The 6,016-nt window shown below is 37.9% G+C and overlaps 1 pseudogene; it reads right to left on the minus strand.

Moving 5' to 3' along the window:
• Positions 1-5,538: 5,538 nt before the first annotated feature.
• On the minus strand, positions 5,539-5,659 carry LOC118573524 (annotated as a pseudogene).
• Positions 5,660-6,016: the final 357 nt, after the last annotated feature.

Genomic DNA, 6,016 nt, shown 5'->3' on the forward strand with positions numbered 1-6,016 from the left:
ACTCAATCACTTTTGCTCATAACTTAACAAATACTCTTCTTGAATTTTACAGGGAAGATAATTTCATGTATAATGTAGTTATAGATAACATTTTCTCTAACAACATAAAAGGCTAATAGTGCTAACAATGGAGTAGATTTGTACATACTTTAATTGGAAGACAAAGGTCATTCATTACTTTCAAGAATTACTGAGATTATAACTTTAAATGGGGATATATAGGGTGAAGTCATTTCAAAAAGCAACTTAAAAGAGAATAGCTGGTTGAAATACTGTTTTCTCCATTGAAGCAATTCTATCCTGTAGAAGCTAGCAACATGATGCTGAAAAACTTTGTTGTGTAACTTCAGAGTTCCAGCAAGAAAGTGTTTAGTGCACAAAAATGCCAGTGGATTTCTGTGAGTCTGCAATGTTTCTTCTTGCTTCCTAGGGACCCTTCCTTCTGCACAGCACCATAGCTATGGAAAGGACAGTCCACTGTTCTTGAGGATAGTATTTGTCCTAGAGCTCTAATCCAGAGATTGTTCTTAAAACCACTTGATTTATTATTTGTTTATATTTGCTTTCTGGTATTTATCTTGTAGGAAGATGTAGATTTCAACTTTTTTATCTGTTGAATTCATCACCTTAAAGGCTATGGTGGCTTTCCAGGTGATGGTGCAACCCTCTACTAAAATATTTAATACTGTTTTATTTCAGTAGATCAAAAGAATTGAGTGGCTATATGACAATCCAAAGTCTCATGAGGAAGCCAAGGAGGAAATTATTGAGGGAATAGTGGTACAAAACACTGTCTCAGATACTACAGAAGTACAGTAAAACATAAATGTGAGAGCCAGGAGAGATAGTAGGGGCTAAGAAGTAGAGTTCAGCCTAGATCACTGTCAAGTTACCAATTAACTCAATTAACCTGGAAAGCCAGTCCTGAGATGGTAATACAAGGCAATGAATTTTGAAGAATTGTTTAGCAAAAGCCTTGCAAATATACACAACTAACTCTCTCAACAATAGTTAACAGAAAACCATGATAATGAAAGAAAATCTGGTTGCCAATACCAGCACACAATAGTATTTTTAAAAACACAGGTTTAATAGCTTCAAGGCCTACCAATGGATAAGAAAGTGAAGCTTGTTGATGGTCTTAGACTTAAACAATCTCTAAGACATTCTGTGCTCTCCTTAAAGCAGAAAAATTATTTCAACACTAGGTATGGGTGTTCTTATTAATAAAAAGGAGTCCTGGATACAAAATAATAGGCACTTGGGGAATTAGATTTTGTTACTTTCCCTTCACTGAAGATGATAAAAACCAGCTCATCACTTTGTAGTACAAAATTCTGTACATTAAACAGAAACTGCCTAGTGAAACATCATATGTGAGACTGGATAACTTGGGGGCCAACAATATGACTCAGGGTGTATTATTGTCTCCAGTTAAGCCAGACTATCTAGGTTTAATCCTTGGGCCTTGAAGGAGACAACTGATTCACTCAAGTTGTCCTCTGATATCTACAAACACACCATGGCACATAAATACTCCACCTTATTTCATATATACATAAAATAAATAACATTTAATTTAAAATTATAAAGCAATGCAAAAATAACACAATATCACATGGTAAAATAGGGATACTTTTGTAAAAATTCAGCAAAAAAAGTGATTTTATATGCTTGATTTTGCAAGCTTCAGAGACATTAATTCTGAATCTTTGATATACTTTTAAACACTATGAATACTCTTAAATGGTTATATAAAAATTAAATTATCAAAAGAAAATAATTCAGTTTCTTTCCTTCATTATAGCAGAGTAGAGATGTGGCCAGTGATACATCTGAAGCAAGAATAACAGCAGTGGGATTTACCATCCTAAAGATATAACAATGAGAAAAGAAAACAGGACTTGGCAGTGAGGGGGTTACAAGAATATATCACTCTGTATAAATAAAATGCTGATTGGCCAGAGGCCAGGCAGGAAATATAGGCGGGACAAGCAGAGAAGAGAATTGAGGGAGGTAGAAGGCTGGGGAGGATAGCCACTGCCAGCCACTGCCATGAGAAGCAACATGTAAAGACACTGGTAAGCCACGAGCCATGTGGCAAAGTATAGAATAACAGAAATGGGCTAAATATAAGAGTAAGAGCTAGACAATGGTAGGCCTGAGCTAATGGCCAAACAGTTTACATAATATAAATGTCTGTGTGTTTATTTTACAAGTGGGTTGTTGGACTAACAGGGCTTAGTGGCACCTGGAGAGAAGCTCTCCAACTACCAATGGCACCCAACGTGTTGGCAAGAGTTTCCACCTAAAACCTGAGAAAAAAGCTTCTAAAATGGAGCTAAAAACAGCTTCCTAGTTGTCCCTATTAAGTTAGCTAGCAGCAGCCTGCCGGTTTGAGATACTATGGCGGGTTCCTGGCATGTGTGTCTGACCTGCAGTGAGGCAGGAATGAGGAACTACAAGCAACACTTTACTCTGCTGCATGTTGGATTTAGCCTTTGCTAGTTAAAAAAAAAAGTTTCTGGGCTATGTACTGCTGTGATAGAACTGCTTCTGATAGTTGATGGTACACATGGCTCCAGACCCAGAGCTGGCAGTAAACTGTACCACCGCCATGTTGGGAAGCTGAGGTGGGCAGAGCCAGCAGCCACAGTGGCATTTCAGTCTTACAAAGATGGATATTACACAGAGAATCTGGTTTATGTTGTCTTTGGGATTTTTAACTACAGAAAAAGATTTGATCATAAAAGCTGTTGAGTTAAATATGTAAATTTTAAAGGTACCTTGACTTCAAAATTTGGATATGAGGATATGTTGCTTTCGAAAAGAGTCTCTGCTTTTGTTTCCACAGAAAGCCAGAGGCTGTGGATTTGTTCCAGATTAAGATACATCAGGTTTGATCAGTCAAGACCACCTGAAAGGTCTCCGATGACACCATGGCCCATATGATCCAACATCCAGAATGGTTTCAAGGAAACTGGCTCAGGATCCATAATCCTAAAATTTTCTTTCTGTCCCCATAAGGTACAGCGCCCCCCGCCAGCAAGAAGTAGTAAGAGAAACTATGCCCAATTTCCCAAAATTATCGAGCTGGCTTTGGAGATGGAATTAGCTCACTCTATAGTGATATTTTATTTGTATTGGAATGTGATTTTATTTGTATGTTAATAAAGTTGCCTTGAGGTCAGAGAGAGCCAGAGCAGAAGCTGAGCTGTAGTGGTGCACACCTTTAATCCCAGCACTTGGGAGGCAGAGCTAGGCAGATCTCTGTGTGTTCAAGGACACAGCCAGCACTGCAGACACATGCCTTTAATCTCAATACCAACCATAGAAGACCTGGAGGCCTGTACAAACAGGCAGTGACGAGGAGGTCATGTGGCTGGGTTTACAACCAATGAGAAAACAGAACAAAATCTATAAAAAAAAATAGGACACACAGAGGTAGCTCTCTTTTGGAGAGGAAGAACAGCAGAAGCAGTGAAGGGTAAGGTTTTCTGCTCTTGCTCTGACCTCGTGGTTTTTAACTCTGCAATTGGTTCTGTTTCTTATTTAACAAGACAGTTACATCTACATCACTCCTTCCTTCTCTAAACCCAGATATATTGCTAAAAAAAGGTTAAGAGATTTTTGTGTCCCAAATCAGAAGAGCCCTCTGGTGTGGGACAAAAAAACAAAACAAAACAATATTTTTAATTAAAGCAGGTTGATTATAAATGAGATCTCTTTATAAAGAAGAAAAGGGGATATGATATAGATATAATAGGATGAAAGGGTAGATCAAGGAACTTACTTCTAAAGAGCAACAACTTGTTTAAAATGTTTTACATTGGTATAGATTTTAGTCTATTGATACAAACTTAAAGTTAATTTTGTTATACTGTGTGTATATTTCTACTCTTGTTTAAGGTATTATGTTTGTATAGCTCATTTAAAATTATAATGGATAATTAAAAATAGATTAATAATTAGTCATCTATGATAATCGTAATTGTAGCCATGTTAGTTAAGTCTTCTAGGTATACACAGAGATATTTCAGATAGATAGGTAATCTTCAAATACTTCAAAGACCTACAGAATATGGCATTTAAAATATTTTTAAAATTTAGACTTTCTGGACAGTGAGACATGTCTGCTCCTGGCAGCACCAATTTACTTCAGAGAGGAGGATGGGCATTAAAGACACTTCCTATGGAGTATATCTTCACCTTGACAAAGATAGCCATTTGGGCAAGAAACTGTTCTTGCCTTGACTGCTTGATCAACTGGACATGCAGGACCCATAGAAAGGTGACCACTGAACTTTGCTTGACAAAATAGTCCTTCAGGTTCCTGCTTCGCAGAGGTAACAGCCAGACATTCTACAGGACACTGAGAGAAGTGACCAAGAGACTCTAGCCCTGTGGGCTGAAGACAAATGCCCCAATTTTACAAAGGAACATTAGGTGACTGTCCAGGCTGCCAGCTGTCTCTGTCTACCCTGCAAGACTCCCGAAAGTTGCTTGCATCCTTCTCCCGGTTCTCAGGTAATAATATATCCTTCTGAGGTCTTTGATGTGGTTGAAGACTAGATAGTTATAATTTTCTCAGTTATGATAAAAGATAAATTAGATATAAAACCTTGGACTCACAAATATAAGATAGATAGGATATCTTCTTTAATATTACAACTGTAATTCTTTCTTGACAATTGTTTTGTTATCTGTAATTTTACTATGTGAAAGTTAACCTTCCTTTTCTAACAAAAAAGAAAAGGGGAAGTGCTGTGGATATCACTCTGTATAAATAAAATGCTGATTGGCCAGTAGCTAGGCAGGAAATATAGGCGGGACAAGCAGAGAAGAGAATTGTAGGAGGTAGAAGGCTGGGGAGGACAGCCACTGACAGCCACTGCCATGAGAAGCAACATGTAAAGACACTGGTAAGCCACAAGACACGTGGCAAAGTATAGATTAATGGAAATGGGTTAATTTAAGATAGAAGAAGTAGATAACAAGAAGCCTGCCACCGCCTTGCAGTTTGTAAGCAATATAAGTTTCTGTGTGTTTACTTGGTTGGTTCTGAGTGTCTATGGGCCTGGCAGGTGAGAGAGATTTGTCCTGACTGTGGGCCAGGCAGGAAAACTGTAACTACAAATAATCATAAACCTTTATCAAAGCAACAAAAGGGTAACTGTATTCAACACTCAGTGTTGAACTGAGGCAACAGATCTTAAATTTACTCTACTAAATGTAGTTGGAGTTTTTCTGCCTGGCCCACAGTCAGGAAAAATCTCTCTTACCCGCCAGTCCCACAGTCGCTCAGACCCAACCAAGTAAACACACAGAAACTTATATTGCTTACAAACTGTATGACCGTGGCAGGTTTCTTGTTATCTAAATCTTCTATCTTAAATTAACACATTTCTATTAATCTATACTTTGCCATGTGGCTTGTGGCTTACCAGTGCCTTTACATGTTGCTTGTCATGGCAGTGGCTGGCAGTGTCTCCACCCCAGCCTTTCACCTCCCACAATTCTCTTCTCTCTTGTCCCGCCTATACTTCCTGCCTGGCCACTGGCAAAACAGCATTTTATTTATACAGAGCAATATCCACAGCAACTAAACTGATAAGAACAGATACTACACTTGATCTTAGCCAAAAGGCAGAGAAGCTTGGTGCTGGAGGAGATGGGAATGGAGAGGAAGGACGGGGAGGAAGGTGGGGGCAGAGTGGGAGTGGGGAGGAAAGGGGAACCCATGGCTGATGTGTAAAATTAAAACACAAATATAATAAATTAAAAAGGAGAAAAAATTTACTCTACTAGAGATTTAAAATCCATAAATTTTAATTTCAAAAATGAAAAATTATCCATAATTCAGAATATCTTGTATTTTTCTAGAGCTCATCAAACCATTAAATCACAGTGAAATGGTTTTCTACATAGATAAAAAATTAATTTGTATTTATAGGAAAATTGTTTTTTTCATAAAAGTAAAGCCCTGGACCCTCCTCTGTAGCCAATATTTCTACCC

Source organism: Onychomys torridus, chromosome 23, assembly GCF_903995425.1.
Source record: "Onychomys torridus chromosome 23, mOncTor1.1, whole genome shotgun sequence".
Classification (NCBI taxonomy): Eukaryota; Metazoa; Chordata; class Mammalia; order Rodentia; family Cricetidae; genus Onychomys; species Onychomys torridus.